Source organism: Lactuca sativa, chromosome 4 (genome assembly GCF_002870075.4).
Source record: "Lactuca sativa cultivar Salinas chromosome 4, Lsat_Salinas_v11, whole genome shotgun sequence".
Classification (NCBI taxonomy): Eukaryota; Viridiplantae; Streptophyta; class Magnoliopsida; order Asterales; family Asteraceae; genus Lactuca; species Lactuca sativa.
In genome coordinates, this window is record NC_056626.2 from 12,291,521 (window position 1) to 12,309,938 (window position 18,418).

An 18,418-nucleotide genomic window follows, 5' to 3' on the forward strand; every position below is an offset into this window, starting at 1 on the left:
TATTCATATACCCATGTTCAAGAAAATTGTTAAATTTGATTAAAGATTAGATTTTTCTTAAAATGAAACTCACACAACTCGTTGGTATATGATGAGGTTGAGTTCTTTGTGTCCAATCTAGCACTTGTGTTCAACAATGTTGCTCAATCAATCTAGAAAGTATAATTTCCATGTAAGTTCGATTTAATGAATTGTATATTGATATATTATGTTGTTGCAATTGGTTTGCCTTTAAAACTGTTAAAAACTTCAGGTGGTTTATGTCTGTTAATATTATTATTACACTCATAATTGGGACAACACTTGGATGGTTGTTTTTTATCATCACAAGACCACCCCCACATCTAAAAGGCTTCATCTTAGGTGTCTGTTCAGCAGGTAAATTACATAAAATACACCCTATAAATTAACAAAATTTTAAAATTTTGGATTTTGATTGTGAATTACAGAAAACCTGGGAAACTTGCCTTTGATTATAGTCCCAATATATGCAAAGAGAAAGGACTTCCTTTGGTCCTATGTTTGTCATGGCTTATGCTTCATTATCTATGACAATATGTACTTTGTTGTATTATTATCTCTTTGAACACTTTTAATTAATATGGAATTTGTTTATTTGTTCTATGTTCTATCAACATCTTTATCAAATAGGAGGGTTTATAACATTTAGTATAGTAAAAGCCAAAGGGCCCCAAATTTTTTGTTCACTTAGAGCCCCCAAACTGGTTAAGCCATCTCTGACCTCATATGTTGTCAATTTCAAAAGTGCTGATCTTTAATAACTTGAATTCCAACAAGCCCAACTTAGGGTTGGTCCTTATCCATCACAATCGTGAGGGTAATTACTTGTTAAAGAAGATTTAAATCTTGTCCAAAGTATTTTCAAATGTGTAAGTGTTAAAAGGTATCTATTTGCTACTTTTTTTCATTTTAACTCGCTTGAGGGTTGTTTTCATTCAAACTTGATGGTCTCAATTTGAATATTAGTTTGACCTAACTATCTTTCTGTACGTTTAATTAGGACCCAACATGTCATGTTGTACGTTTTATAGGTTTGTTGGCTTTTTTCATAGTATAGACTTTAACATTATGTCTAGTGAAAGAAACCCACATTTAAATTAGAATCGCAAACATGAGCGAAACACAAACACTAGAACCGTGGGGCCGAAACCAACACTACAAAGTTCAAAATTATTACATGTTTTCTTTTAATAATCCTATCAAAATTTAATACTTTTTTCATCTTAATTTATATAACATAACAAAATTAAGTAAGAGTTAACAAACAAAAAAATAAAATAACAATTCACGATTGTATGTTAAGAAAAAAACAAAGTATTTTAATTTTACAAAAAATAATTATAATTAACTTCAATAACAATTAACAAATGACAAAATTAAATGTCATGTAATAAATATACACTACAAGAAAAATCCTAAATAGCTACAGAAAGTTGCTACGGAATCAAAATCCATAGCTATTCGACTACGAAGTATGTTACGTAATGGCTTATCGTAGCTATTTTGCTACGGAAATGGCTACGGAATTGCATTGCGTAGCTAAATCTTGAAAAGCTACGAAAATTTACTATGGAATCAAAATTTGTAGTTATTCTACTACGGAATATGCTACGGATTGGCTACTTGTAGCTATTTTGCTACGGAAATAGCTACGAAGTTGCATTTTCGTAGCTAAATCCCGAATTACTACTGAAAGTTGCTACAAAATCAAAATTTGTAGCTATCTTACTACGATATATACTACGGAGTTGTTAGTCGTAGCTAGTTCGTTACAGAACTTCTTACGAAATCCATATATGTAGCTAGTTTGCTACATCATTAGCTACACAATCAAAATAGGTAGCTAGTTGGCTACGGAAGTGAAATCTGTAGCTATTTTCTTATGAAATTTGTTAGAAAATAAAATTTTGTAGCTAATCTACTATGTAACTTGTTACGAAAAGCTTGTCGGTAGATATTTGTGTATAAAACTTGTTTTCTAATTTGCAAAATAACTACGAAATCAAAATCTGTTGGTATTTTACTATGGAATATTTCGTAGCCAAGTAGCTATAGAATATGTTTCTGTAGCAAAATATAGAAATTTCTATAACCTATTCATATACTCTATTAATGAGAATGGTGGTCATGTACAGTAGAATTCTTGCTTATTCCACATTAACCACCAATCTTTTATCGTTTACATTTATTACCTTAAGAACCATCCTAATAGGTAGAGAACCCAAACCCTTAGCTTAAAAAGTTAAGGCTTAAACAATAAGCACTTATTCATCAATACCTATCTCCCTAAATCGTTGATTTCCTTTTGTCTCCGTTATCGTCCGTCCGGTATTGGGCTGTTAGGCGGGGTCAATGGGGACACACGTCTGTTGTGCTTCGTTTGCGTCAATGCTTCTTCCGATTAACGCTATCTATCTTCCCAAGAAGAACAACGCCTTATTTTAATCAATACCAGTTTCTCTCAAATTCATCTTTCGTCTCTTTCATCCCACTTGTGAAAGGAGAGAAGCATCAATCGCATCAGCTTTGTCTCCGAACCTTAAATTCCAGCTTTTCTGATTAAGTTTCTTTCTAGGTTTGCCGATTCAATTTCTTTATTACAATAATTCTATGCGTCGATTTCACATTTGCCTGGAGCACGAAATTAGAGAAGCATAAATCGCTTTAATTTTGTCTGTGATCCCTAAATTCTAGGTTTGCCTTTTCAATTGCAGGAAAATGTGGCGAAGACTTCATTGACGTTTTTTGGATGGTAGAAGACTTTCAAGAAACATTCAATCGTCTAAAATGGTCGTGCGTTTTACTCACTTTCTAGAATTCCTTGTGATTAAACTATCCATGTATGTATATTGCAAATTACATGTAGATGATATCATTATCATCTCTTTTATGTTTTCAATTTTTAATCTCGCTGCCTGGAACAAGTTTTTTGGTCATGTTCCAATTGTGGTATGATTTTTGCTACATTTTTGTTACTTACCACATCTCACTAAGCGAATTTCCATTGTTTCTAATGTTTGGAAACATTTTATTGTAATACCTGTTTAGTGCTTCACTTTTCCTATTGTCATCTATGTGTTGATTGAAAATTGTCCCTTGATTTATGTGAAAATAGCTATAGCCTACTATCTATAAATATATAGTTAGTGTTGACTTATATTGATTTTGTAGTTTTCTTATTGTATTTGCAAATTTTCTTATTTTTCTCAACTGACTTCCAGATTAAAAGAGAGATCTCTATAATGAAGATGATGAGGCATCCTAATATTTTCAGACTCCATGAGGTATATTTAAAATTATGTGATATGTATGCTTGTACCTACAACGTGTTTAAAGAAATTCCTTTTTGTGTTCATGTGCTTGTATGGAAACTCTTTGACCTAATTAGAATCTTTCATTTGTCACATAACTAACAATGTTATCATCAAAATGTAAATCTTGTATGAACATCTTCTCAAATCTTGGTCATTTTTGTGTGTGAGATAGTAACTGAAATGTTAATCTTGGTTGAGTTATTATTTTTTAGGAAAGTGAATGTGAAGATGATGAAATTGTGATGACAATGATGAAGAAAATGATCATGAACAAGAAGCAGAGGCAGAAATGGAGGTGGTGTATTAAAAGCCTGAAGAACTTTTGCCTTCAAAGGACACTGATAGACAACTGTCAAAGAAGGTATTTGTGTCTTTTGTCAAATGATGAAGTTTTATTAAAAAAAGGGAAAAAAGAAGATATAATATATGTTACGGAATGCATAATAAACTTCCTTTCATATATTGGTTTCTGTTTTTGAGATGGCATTGTGACATTTTTTTACAGTTTTTTTTATAGTTACCCATACTATTAATTCGGATTTCTCATCTTTATAAAATCGAATGGAAATGTGTGCAGGGTTTCCCGAATATCGAGATGGATGTGCACACGTTCTTGGTCAACAGATTAAGAGTCATCCATTACTTGAATTCATTAGAAAGGTATATTTTGTTTGGTTATTTTCTTAATTGTTTGAGACCGGATATGAAGCTTGAATTATTTTTATTGACTAATTTCACCATAAAGTCAAATCTGTAACAAAAGAATCAACCTTAGAAATCTGATTTATAAGCATATATTGCAAAAGTAATAGTCATATATCCTAATTCAGTCTACATTTCCTTCTAATTTTTAATGTTATAAATTACTAATATGAAAAATATGTTATTCAAACTACTAAATGATCCATGCATTTGTGTGAAGTGATATTTATGTGACTTTAAGCCATTTGATCAAGTTTTGTTCTCACTACTACATCTGTAATGGATAAATGAATCATTATTTTTTGTTCTTGAATTTTCTTTTGATTTTATTGGGAAATGTTTAAAATATGCAATTATGATGATTGATCTTATGTTTCCACTTCTAACCCAAATCCAGAAATCCTTATAGTTGTATGAGTTTCTTATTTCATTCTGTCATATTGTCGTATGTGCTTAATATGTTCTCTCTAATGCTATTGTATGTGCTTCTTATTTCTTAACCATTTATTTTTAATAAAATTCAAATAAATATTAATATGTGAGCTAACAAAAAATGCAACATATTACCACAGATAGAATGGCTTTAAGAAGTGCTTTTATTTTATATGGATCGGTTGGTGGGCCGTCAAAAACAGTTGTTCTTCTTGCATATGAGTGTCCTCAAGAGGTATAAAAAGTGAACAACTTTTTACTAAATCTAATCAAAAGAATTAATTATCATTAAAAAAATTGATTGTTGCAGATCGATGATTCTGAGATCTTGGTGAGGTCTGGTTTTATTGTATTTAAAGCCACGTTCTTCAACTTTCTCTCTGCATTGGTGGCACTAGCAGGAACTGCTTTGGTTAGTTAATTTTTTTTAATTAAAGAAAAAAATGATATATTATATTAGATCGTTTATTAAAATGATAAATAATAATAAATAGACCAAATAATAGGCCTTATCGTTAGTTTTATTCTATCACCTCAATCTACAATTGGTTAATACTTTTTTTATTTCTTCCTTTCTGCAGGTTCATTTTCACAGAATGCTTCAATGGAACTCATCCATTTGCATCTTGCTCCTATTGATTCTAGACTTGCAAATGTGTTGCTGCAGATCAAGTCTAAACTAAATGTACACAGTTAGATGAGTGATAATGTTTTTTAAATTGGATAGTACTTCTTTATGTCACCTAAATTGCTTTCATAGAAAAAAAAAAAAAATAGATAACATATCTTAAATAACGAAGGCTTCCAACCCCTGCTGCAACACGGGGGAACATTCTCTAGTTAAATTTATATTTACTACATTTTCATATATTTCTATGAATATTATAATATGAATATTGGATTTTGTTGAATATTATTATTGTACTAAATTTGCACCCGAACCTATTGTTATGGAAAAAATTGTTATGAAACTAATGGCTACGGAATTTGCTACGTAACAAATAGCTATAGAATTTGCTACGGAAGGAATGGCTACGGAATTTGCTACGTAACGAATGGCTACAGAATTTGTTACGGAACGAATGACTACGGAATTTGTTACGGAACGAATGGTTACGGAATTTGCTACGGAACAAATAGTTACGAAATTTGCTACGGACAAAATGGCTATGCAATTTGCTACGAACAAAATAGATACGAAATTTGCTACAAAATTCATTGTTACGGAATTGTGATGGAGGTGTGTTGTAGTTGAAATGATACGAATAGACATCGTAGCAACGGCCGTAGCAAAATTGCTACTGAACTATAATTTCGTAGTTAAACATTTTGCTACAAGAAATCTTACTATGGAATCTCATTGGCAAATTCCATAGCAACTTCCATAGTTATTTAGGTTTAACTACGGAATTTCAGCTTTTTGCTACGGAATTTTTCCGTAGTTAAATCGAAATTTTCTTGTAGTGATAGAAAAAGACTAACAATTAAAATTTAATAGATATACTTTCCATGTATAACCAACACTGTTTGTTAACAAAATTAACAATACTATTATATGAACATAATAAATAATAATTATTTGTTTCGGAGGCTTTATTGCTAACACCTAAGACCTATAATACTGCTACTTCGCATCTTTTTTCATTGCATCTCAAGAAAAAAAGATAGAAAAAGAAAGACGTTAAAGAGAAAAAGAAAGAAAAAAAATACTTACAAAGTTGCAAGTCCGAAAAATGTTGGAGACACTGTCGATGTTGAGAGGAAGCTAGAGAACATGTCGAAATATCAATCGGCTAACGGCAGATAGGACTATGGAGAGATAAAGATTGAACATATTAAAGGAGGAGAGGAAAGGAGAAGGGAGAGAAGGAGTGGTTAACACTTAGGCGGTGTCTGCGGTGGTATTCACGATTAGAAATTTAGGGTTTTTGTAGTTTCTCTTGTGTGATAAATTTTACAATTTTCGATTTTTTATATAGAATTTCTTTCCTAACTTTCTGAATATACTGTTATCCTATGGGTGTGTTCGGCACTGAGCGTTCGGGAGCGTCTAAGAGCTTCTAGTTTTTAGCGTTTGACAAAACGCTCCGTTTTGAACAGAAAACCACGTTTGACACTACAAGCTTCTAGCGTTTAGTTTATACAAAACTTTTCCAAACCAAATGCTACTTCACATAGCGTTTAACAAAACACTACTAGCTACAAACTACTTGATACAAGCTACCCGTTACATGTTATTTTTGCCGAACACACCCTAACTAATCTTAGGATTTGTTTTGATTTTCTTCATAAATTTTGTGAATTATTTGTTGATTACTTTTTGACTTCCTAATTTATAGTTGGTCTTCGTTTTTGTAACTAAAAGGTGATGCATTTTTTTTTATGAATTAACATATGTTCATAGATGTACGTTAAAGCTCGGGGGCCAAAAAGATAGTGAAAGAATAAACCAAACATATATATATATATATATATATATATATATATATATATATATATATATATATATATATATATATATATATATATATATATATATAGAGAGAGAGAGAGAGAGAGAGAGAGAGAGAGAGAGAGATCAACAAACTCAATTTGAAGGAGCAAACCAACGAACTGTGCATTTCTTTCCCTCGATTTGAATCGCTTTCCTTACTTCGATCGACCCACCCCAGCTTCTTCTCTCTTAGAGATCCATAGCAGATTCTCTCCCTCTTTTCCAGCCTCTCCAATCGATCCCAATTATTCTCTTCCTCCTCTCTCAAACCTTAGATCTAGGATCAAAGTCTGCTATTCAAAATTAAATCGTCAATCCCTTCATTTCCTTGCTCCCAAAAAATCCGTAGGATTGATGGATATCTGTTGCTCCAGTTCAAGGTAACATTTTTTACCTAATTCTCTTTGATTTCAATATAAAAGTAATGCATCAATCAAATGTATAAGTTTTTAAGAAAAATTACCTGAAACACCAAAGTCTATAAGTCGATGACGTGTTTTTAAAAAAAAATTAACAAACATTTTTTATTAAGTATTAAAGTTTGAAATTAATACAACCATAAATCTATAAGTCAATAACACAAACACAAATCAAATATTCACATCAATAAAATATTATAAATGTTTAATTTCAAAAGTTTATACAACTTGTCTTTTACTTTCACCAACTCAACCTACAGTAATTGTTACTAGCCTACATTGTTTAAAAATAAAAAATAATCAAGATATGGTATTCAATTAAATAATAATACTTCATAAATGTCTATTTTTTTAAAAGAAAATTAAAAGGATAGATAGGCTGTAAACATGTTAGAGAAATTTAACCATAACCTAACCTATTTAATTAAACATGTTAGATGGATTGAGTTGTAATTAAATGAATTGAAATTTTCAACCTAACCTACAAATTATTAGGCTAGATTCGGATTGAATTGACGGGTTCATTTAAATATCCTCATTTCAACTATATAAAGAAAAAAAATTACAATATTATATGCTATGAAACAATTATTTAGCTCCCATAATTTACCAATCAATCAATACTTTGCCTATATCACACACTAATAATCTATGTTTTGATGGAAGCTTCTGGCTATTTAGATTTCCTATTTGGTTATCAAACCACGTGATGTGTTTTATATTGATTATTTAGAAAATTGCCATTAAAGTGTACACTCAAGAAAGTGTAATGTCGGAGACGCAATCCAGTTTCATTAATTTAAATCCAAAGTTATAATATAATATATTTTATAACACTCCAAATCCGTCATATGATATTTTATACTAAAAAACTTTAAATAGGCAAAAATATATACATTCAAATTTTGAAGTATGCAACTCTGAACTCTTGGAGTTTTATTTTTTTATTTTTATTTTTATTTTTCAATTGGATTTGACATTTTAATCAAAAAGCTCCTCTCTCATTTCATGATGGTTTTGTGAGACACAAAATCGGTTTGTACTCAAAACTAAGGAGGATTTAAATACAATTCATTTCATGTCAATTGAATTAAGGGGGAATTTTGGCTTCAAATTTAACCACATATTTTTTTTGTTACCCCATATTTGAATTTTCAAATGTTTTGTCAAATTTGAAAGAAAAAAAAAGTCTTGTGAGAAAAATTGGCATTCGACCCCATGAACATCCATATCTAAAAATGTTCACTTTTAACCGGTCCTTGTGGTTTTTTGCATTATAGTCCAATGGTAACAAAATAATATTTGTTAGGTGTTACATGTTCATAGTAAAGATTTATAAAAAGTATTTGTAGTGATAAGGAATATCATGTCAAATATGTTAAGTTGTAGAGACTCAATCATCTTTGACCCTATAACCGTCAGTTCCTTTATAGAAACGGCATCAAAACATGTCATGAGCCAGTTCTGTCAGTGTTTTCTGTTTTCTTGACTTTGTCTTATTGACAGTTTTCACTCAAACAAACATTAAATTCGTGTAACCTAACATATTAGACAACTATTTAGCATAAAGCAATAAATCTATCTTTTTTGTTCACTGTGGACGTAATCAATCATCATAATCGTGTGAACCACGAAAATTAATTGTGTCTTTGTTTTTCGTTTACATTTATTACTCCCTTAAAGAAATCTTTTATCGTTTGTTGAAATACTTAAACAGTTAAACTTTAACAAAATCTTTTCAAACACAGCAAAATACGATGATATTTATGATTGTCATAAAAGAAAAACAGTGTTGTTTTTAATAGATACGCCAATTTTAGTATTATAAGTTAGAATAGTTAATATTAACTTTTTAAAACAAAACAATGTTACTTATTTACACTCAACACCCTAATTGTTTACAATTTTGAAAAAAGGTAGGCCAAAACAAGGTCAATAAGGGACCCATGTGTGATATTTTTCTAATTTACAACACTATGTCTGTTGAATTGCAACAGAAAATTTCAGAAAAAACATGTGAACAACGCTAATTGTCATCTTAGTCTAAATTAATGGAAAAGATGGTCAAATTCCTGCAATGAAATGTCATATTATGACTTTTTTTTTTTTTCCAAACACTTGATTATATAAAGGATTAAGCAAAAGTAACCCTGAAATAAACATGGGTTTGACCCAAAAATATCAATTCAAAGAAATCACAAACTATTTATATTTATATGATTAAACAAGTCTAAGTTGAATTAGTTCAGACTTTTGTTATTTTTCAAATTGGTTCTAAAACCATCTAAAAGGGTTTGGTACTACAGGGTTAAAGCGATATAAATGATAATATATTAAATTTAAGCATGGTAATTAGTTCAGACTTTTATTATTTTTCAAAGTTAGTTCTAAAACAATCAAAAAGAATTTAAAGAGATATACATGATAATATATTAAATTTAAACAGGGTTAGTTGTTATGACTCATGGTGGACCTTGAACAATTAATTTGGGGGTCGAAACAAAATTACCGTTCTTATAAAAACCAAGGGGGCTACAATCCAAATTTTATATTTTTAGGTCTAATATTTATAAAAATTAGTACGCTATCACTACTTTTAAACAACAAAAAAACAAAAACAAAAACAAAAAAACAAGAGGGGTCACAACCCTTTCTACCCTTAATAAGGTTCATCATTGGACTCGTGCAGTTTGATAGAACTTTAATGTCCCTATGGCGCTTAATAAGCTTCATCCATGGAGAGTTTGATAGAACTTTAACAACGCAAATACTTAACCATTAAAAGGCTTGAAATAGTCATCTGAATAATTTAATTTTGTTTTGTAAGATTGTTCAACAGGTCAATGAAAATTTATTTTATCATTTTAACTTTCTGCTTATAAAACTAATTACTAACAAACTATCCAAAAATTACAAAATTGATACCAAAATACATACCAAAACTTAAATAAGATATAAATTTTGAATAAAGGAGCAAATTTTGAACAATTGCAGTTCATCAACACTACTTTTATTCCTTTAAAAATGAAAAAAAAATTATGCTTTTTGGGATGCTACAAATGGGGGAAGAAGCGGGCGGCGCCAACTGGAAAAGAAGCATGTGGCATTAAGAACCTTGACAGCAGTGATAACCAGAGAAGAAGATGGTGTTTGTCTGTGTATTTTTTGGGGTTGCCTATGAGTTTAGAAAGAAAGAATTATACGACGACTTCTAAGAAAAATATAAGGGTGTTTATGTTATTGGGTAATAAGGGTACACAAAAAAAAGGTTCAAACATAATTTTTAGTTGAATGGTTTAGATGCTCATGCCCAGTTGCCCAATTCAATTCAGAGTCTTAAATTTGGCTTAAATTTGACGAATCAAACTATCTTAGTAGTTGAACGATTTAGAGGGGTTAAGTGTGAATGGAAGTATTAACAAAGTGTCAAACATGGCTAATAATATCAGGGGCGCACCTTTTATGGGGCCACGAGGGGTTGTGCCCCCTCCCCCCCCCCCCCTTGAATTTTGGGCTAGAAGTAGGATGTACGTGTTTAATTTTCGGAATTATAGGCCCATCAATGTGAGTTTTGGGTTGTGGCCCCTCATGGTCGACTGATCCAATGTTCCGATCCAAGAGAGAAGCAATCATCGACATCGTTCAATCAGTAAAGCTTCCGCCCCCCCCCCCCCCCCCCCCTCCTTAATTCTTCGCTCAATCGCTAGTCGCTAATTACAAAATCGAACATGTGGACTTCGCCAAATCGAAGTTGTTCATCGCCTGCTGGCTACTGCTACCTGCTGCTGTTCTGCACGATTGCACAGCTGCAATTCGGGTGCAATCCCTATCATCAATTCTTCGCTACTTAGTAATCAGGTATGCTTTCAGCTTTCAATTCGGCTGTTGTTTCAACCTCAATTCTTGACTTCTTTCCTGTTTCAGCCTTTCAGGGATTGAGAATTCTTTCTTTTATAATTTATATTGCACTTTGTCACACCCCAAAACCGAGAACGGCGAAAACGTTATGGGGCGGAGGACGTCATGTAAAGTATCACAACACAGTATAACAGTAAACAAGCAAACAACATCATCCATTGCATTAAATATATAATTTTAATACAAGCGTGTTCCGTACAGTTATAGACACCAAAAAGTAAATCAAAATAATAAGATGAGTCTTGAATGCGCTCCATCTTCTCAAAAGTTGGCCTCGGTACCTGTCTACTAATGACCTGAGAATACAAGTTATTTTGAAGGAGTTTATCAGCATTAAGCTGGTGAGTTCATAAGTATTTTAGTGTCGGTGTTTGTATCAAAACGTATGAACGTGGTTTAAAGTATGAGTTTGTAAACAATGGTGATAAAAGTAGGTGAATGTTTGTAAGTGTTTGTAAAAGTTTGAATCTCTTAGAAAAACCTATATTTTCTATTAATAGTAGCCTTATACCAAGGCGTAACTGTTTTGTATGTTCGTTTATTGTAAAAGTGTGTAATCTTCCCAAGTGTAACTATCATTAACAAAATATAGTTTGTACATTAATGTTTAAGTGAAATGATCACTAAATATATGTAAAGGGTAAATTAATGTAGTACTGTAGTGTTGTATTATCGAAACTACTGTTGTACTAACTACCTTAAACCGGATTTGTATTAAGGTATTATGTGATTTATTGTACCATACTATTGACTATGTAACACGACAATGTAGGTCGTAAAAAGGTAAGACGTATGGCACCCGCAGACCTGCAGGTCCGGCTGTAGCTAGCAGCAAGGTGTAGGATAGTCAATCCAGTATAGATCTATATGCAAACTCACGCTCTCCCTCCAAGAGACTCTGGCTACAACTCGGGCCATGACATTGAAGGCATGCTCCGATACAGTGGATCACAATTATGGTAACATATTCATGTATATGTAATGTATTGTTAATCGTTCTAGTATGTTTGTATATGTTCTCTTTGTAATAAGTATTGACTCATGAATGAACTGACTCATTGAATATCTCATTGTTCTAGCAATAGTATAAGTATTACCCTGTGCTACCCCGATGGTAACTTACTAATGATGTAACTGGTACGTATGAATTTAGAAAAACTTTTATGACTATATATGTACACATGATATATAATTAATATTGAAACGGCCTTCGGACGGCTACCCGATACCCCACCAGACCACATCTCAAGCGCGAAAAGGAGATAGGGCGGACGACCTTCCTAAGCCTTTTAAACATTGCTTATATAACTATACATATATGGGCATGCAATTTATAATAAGTATAACAGAGTTTAAGTAAAAGTATTTGATAAGTAAAAGATTTTGTAAAACAGTTTGATAAACAGTTTGAACAGTAATAAAATCATTGGTTTTGGTAATTAATCACATGTGATTGATGTAATAACTATAAGTATTCAACTTGTATCCCCCCCCCCCACATAAAAGCATTTAAAACATTTAAAAGTATTTCAAAGGTTAGTTAAAGGGGTATGAACTCACTTGTAGTGAGTGGATTGGATTGAAGTGTCGGATACGGTGCTAGGTGACAAATGGAGACTTCTACACACGCACGAGCCTAGTTATCATATAATGAACATATATATAACTAATTAGCCAATTTATAACTAATAAATTAAGTTGGGACACTCTAGAACATGAAAACACTTTGTTTCAAGTGTTAAAGATCATAAGGATTGCATCCAAGTGTTTGTAGGGCAAAGCTAGAGTGTTTGTAGTTCAAGGGTAAACTCCTTTGGAGTTTACCGTTTTAATGGTCATTACCCAAGGAATTTACGGAAGTAAAATCAAGGGTTTACGGTCGTAAACTCTACTCCTTAAGACCATATGTTGTTCTGAGGTTTTACAAGTCTTTTGAAGCATTTCTACTTGGTGGTTTGGCCTTTGGAAGGGACTATGGCAACAAAAACACCCTTTTGAGGAGTTTACGGCCTCATGGTCATTTCCCTTTGGTTTTACTATCGTAAACCCATATGGGAAATGTTATTTCTATGTTTTCAAGTCCTTAACTCATCTAGGTAATTGTCTAGGTTAGTTTTTAGGCCTAAGGAAGGAATATGGCCCATTTAAACACACTTTAGGGTGTTTACGGTTTCGGGAGCTCCCCAAACCGTAAACACTTAAAAATGTTGGACTTTGGTGTTTTTCAAGGCTTAAACACATCAAGGGAATATTTAAACATATCAAGGAAGGCTCAAACATCAAAGTAGGGCTTAGATAAGGACTTAGGCACACTTTGGTGCCTTTCTAGGTGTTTACGGCCCAAGAACATTCTTGGACTGTGAACACCTTAAACCTTGTGTTCTTGACATATTTTCTTGATGCTAACATGTAATACTAGCTTAATAAGACTTAAGTATGGAAGTACTTGATGGGTTTTTTCCATAAGAACATCCTATGTGCTCATACAAACCTTAATGCTTGGATCTAGGTTTCTCTATTGTACATGCAATTTATCCAAGACTATAAACCCTAGATCTAACATATGATAATCAATATAACATATAATTAGGGTTTAGATCATACCTTGATTGTTATGTAGCAATAACAATCTCAAATCCTCCTTGTATTGACTTCAGAAAGCTTAGAGTCACAAATGTCACTCCTCTAATGGTTCACAAACACCAAGAGCAAGAGGATGAAGAGGAGAAGAGAAGGAGGCTGCCCAAAACGTGTGGAAACCCTAAGGATCTTGTTCACCACGTTTTTGGGACATAAGGGTTCTATATATAGTGAGGCTATTAGGGTTATCTAACAAGGAAACCCTAATTTGGATGCTTAAGCGCTAAGCAACCCATGGACTCCTTTCCTTAAAGGCCTTAGACGAATTCTAATGGGTTTTCCCATAGAATTCGTCCACTCCTTAATATAAGGCAATCCATAGCCCAAATTGCAATTATCTTATAATTACAATTCCAATCCCTTAAGTTTAATTAATCTCTTTTAGTGACAAACTTAATTCTTATTAATTATTGACTAATATTAATTAAAAAATATGATTTCTCCTTTAATATATTATTCCCATAATATATTAATAAATCATATTTAATACTTTCTCTCCATAATTCATCCTATCAAGTTGCTTTGGTGAAGGCAACAGAAAAGGACCATGCACCATCGGGTCAAGCACATACCAAATTAGTTATGGAATTAGACACTAATCCAACAGTCTCCCACTTGGATAAGTCTAATAACTATTCTGTGTATGACTTCAGATCCTGATTTGCAATCGTAGCTTTCCAAAGCCGTTGTCAACTCTGATCCTATCAGATACGCGTGTCCTTTAGATAAGGGATCATATATTCCTCCATTCTAGATATCGTAAGACATGATTTCTAATCATTCTCTCTGTACTATTTCTCGACTTCCGATTTATGACGACTGACTAATTGAACAAATCAAATTAGCCATAGCCCGACCGAGCATTTACGTTTGTCATCACTAAATCATCGAGGGGCCCAAAGATATCGCTTTTATCCTACTTTAGATAAAAGGAACGGATAAACTTTGATTCAATGCTCGCTTGCACTTACTCACCGAATCACACACAACAATATGTTTTATAACACCAAGTTACTGGTGCATTTACATATTATCAATGTGCAACCGATTTGCAAGATGCAACTCACACATCTCGGTTTCAAGAATATAAGATGTTATCGTCTCACCAATCACTCGTGATACAATTCATGGAGTGATCCAAGTGAGCGTGGGTTTAATCCAACGCTCAAATCATATTCATAAGCACTCATGAATGTTGCAGCAAACATTTGCTTATGTCTAATACTCTTTAGACAATCCACACACCAATTCACGACAGTCTTCATTCATACCTACTTCCAACATATGAACGACTGTTGTCCGTTCGAATAATTTGACTGTTCTAAACCAATTAAATTATTCAGGAAGTCAAAACATGCAAAGTGAAACACAAGCATAATACTAATCCCATATGGCCTCAAACCTTTGAGCATAAATAAAGCACCTTTTATTTATCACCATATCGATTACTCATTATTTGTTGTTTCGGGTAATCAACCTTTTACTTGAATTAGTACTACACTTGTCCCATGCTCCTAGCATGCACACAATGTTTATCTATGGTTCTTACTTTGTGAAATGGATCAAATGAACACATTTCCAATCATACTCATTTCACAACTCCCAATTCTTTTCACAAGTGAAAGAATATCAAATTCTTGCCACTTATGGAATATGCTAGATTCTAACATTTTATGCAATGATCCTTTCCGTAATTTCATAGCACAAAAAATCACAAAGACTATTGCCAACGATATTACAAAGTCCTCTATCGGAGATTGTTACAATACAATTCCTTAGATATGATGTCTCTCACTCAAAGTACATTCCTTTGAACATCCTTTTGCATAAAAGTTTCTAATCTAGACATAGATTTGCATATTAAATTCCCAATATGGAAAACTTTCCATACTTACCATATGACAACTCATTCTCAATAGAATCTTATCTATTCATAATAATGTCGATATGGTCCATCCAATATCATGCTTCCAACTACTCACAAGCGACCAATCCTCGGCGAACTTTGGATTGTCCTTTGATAGTTGTTTAATTATCTTAGTCAAAACCGATTCTTGTCCTTTTCCCTCTAAATGCGCTAGACATTTGTAAAATTTTAGAATGGTCAAATATTATATCATTTGCAATCGATCCTAAACCCGAAGCGTATGGGACACGATGCATAATGTCTTACATAAAGATTTGATCTTTATCAATCTTCTGCCATAATATTTTGTGTGCTACGTTCTCAAAATTCGAACTATGAAGAGGAATGCCATAATCATAATCGAAATTTGTGAACACACTATGTTTCCTTGACTAAATTATTAACATTTCACAACCTAAGCCTTTAGATTTGAAATGAGGCATAATATTCACTCCCTTAATTATAGCAAAATAACTTCTCAACTCTTGCAACTTTGCAAAGTATAACTATTGTTTTCTATAATTAATATTGCTAACTTGCAATACTTTCCATAATAATCATACAATCATAACTTTTATGCTCCCACTATCATGATTATTATTATAAAACATAACACTTATGCTCCCACTAGCTTTGACATGTATTCAGAAACAGCTTAACTTTCAGAAAAACAATACCTATTGAATTTCTTAAGTTCATGTTTCTAATACCTAATGCTTTGATAATCCTTTATCTAAGCTTATACACCTTTCCTTTAGATGGCTCATATGTGTGTCTAAACAATTCAGACTAATTGCCAAACCTCACAATTCAAATTATGGAAAGGGATACCGTAACCATAATCGAATTCGAGAATACTATTTTTCACAATCACTATCTTTGTAAAATCTTTCTTAGTGAAAGCATTTCCTCACAATCATTTTCATGAAGGAAGGAATCTTATGACACTTAGATTTTAATGGTGTATGTGTTCCTATCCATGTGAATTTGTTAAAACCAAAGTTTACGACAAATTCAAACTTATATGGACCAAACTTTCATAATCTTGATTTCTTGCCTTATGGTAGCACAGCTGCCCACCATGTTTTCCAAGTAATTAAGCAGCTCACCTTTTCCTATCAATGTACTTTTCATTGATCAAGGTGCCTGCCTTTTATGCGTTCAAGTGAGAACTCATAGAACTCACATGCATAACTAATTCAATTGGAATGGCACAGAAACAAAATAACGTCAACACGATGGGTTGTAAACCTCAACTCGTGTGCTAGTGATGATGGACAAGGTCTATTTTGATTTGTTCTTGAAACCTTTCAAGACCATTAACACTCACACTGACTCCTTGACATATAAGATTCTCTTGTCAATAAACATTTCTTGAAAAACAAATATTCAAGAGTTAGTGTAGTTTTTATCAAAACACTTCATAAATTGGTCCTAGTTGGTCTTTGTCTTATCCAAGACATCAAAACTTTCCACATTTGATGAATGTTATAAATCTTCTTAATACTTATCACTCAATTTCACAATCTTAACTCTAAGACTTGTTTTGGAACGAAGTATAATTGACTTCTTGATATAACCATTTCTTCAATTTTGATTCCTCCTATTAGACATACAATTGTACTAAGACTCACTTAGAGGATCAATTGAGATATGGTTCTTAATCATTAAGACCTGTCATAAAGCATAAAAGGTACTCTCCCTTCTTCTTAGAATGGAGAAACTTTTATCTTTCTGCCTACTTGATTCTTCTTATTCGTTCTGCTACTGATTTAAACCTTTTCAATCAATTCAGAATTACACTTAATCTTGTAAGTATAATCATATTTACTAAACCTTTAGCAAATCATGATGAATATCTTTGTTACTCTTATGGTGGACTTGATCAACACGCAACTTTGTGTACTCGATCTCCTAGTCCTTCACTTGACACTTTGTCAATGAATTAGTCTAATTTCTAAATATGAAATTTCACATTCATCGTGCAACCAAGTTGCATGATTCCAAGTTTCTGTCCAATTGAAACTTGGGTGATGAGAAACTCTCCCTATTTGGTAAATTTTCGACATTTCCATAATTAAGAATCAAGTCCATTATTGCTAATAATAGAAACACTCAAACATCAATTTTTCATACACGCCATTGCAAGGATAAATAAATAATATAAAATCAAAATTTATTTTATTGCGGAAAAATTTGTCCTTACAATGCAATTTATTGAAAAACTATGCTAATACAAATTTCTTAGCAATCTAATTCTAACTCTAAGTAGTAGCTCAATAATCTAATCATCAAGTAATACGATCAAAATCCATTTCTTCACGGTTAGATTCTGCTCACTTCTTCCCTTAAGCTTCCTTTCTTTTCTTCGATCCTACAAAACATCAATTGTAATCTTATCACATTATGTATTAAGAATCTAGAATAGGAGCTTAGAAGAGTTAGTCAATGGATTTTACCTAAAGCAGAGCCATACGTTTTGACTCTCCCATCTCTTAGATCTCTTAGGTAAATAGGGCAGCTTCGTCTCCAATGCCCCTTCTCTTGGAAATAAAAACATATTGGCTCTTTT

At 32.4% G+C, this 18,418-nt stretch overlaps 1 long non-coding RNA gene across 1 annotated transcript; it reads left to right on the forward strand.

The window, feature by feature from the left end:
- Nucleotides 1–2,300: 2,300 nt before the first annotated feature.
- On the forward strand, nucleotides 2,301–5,410 carry LOC111880013 (uncharacterized). Its single transcript, XR_002846312.3, has 8 exons — nucleotides 2,301–2,596; nucleotides 2,736–2,811; nucleotides 3,243–3,305; nucleotides 3,548–3,696; nucleotides 3,913–3,995; nucleotides 4,610–4,704; nucleotides 4,780–4,881; nucleotides 5,051–5,410. It is a non-coding gene; the product is annotated as an uncharacterized LOC111880013 (long non-coding RNA).
- The last annotated feature ends 13,008 nt before the right edge of the window (nucleotides 5,411–18,418 follow it).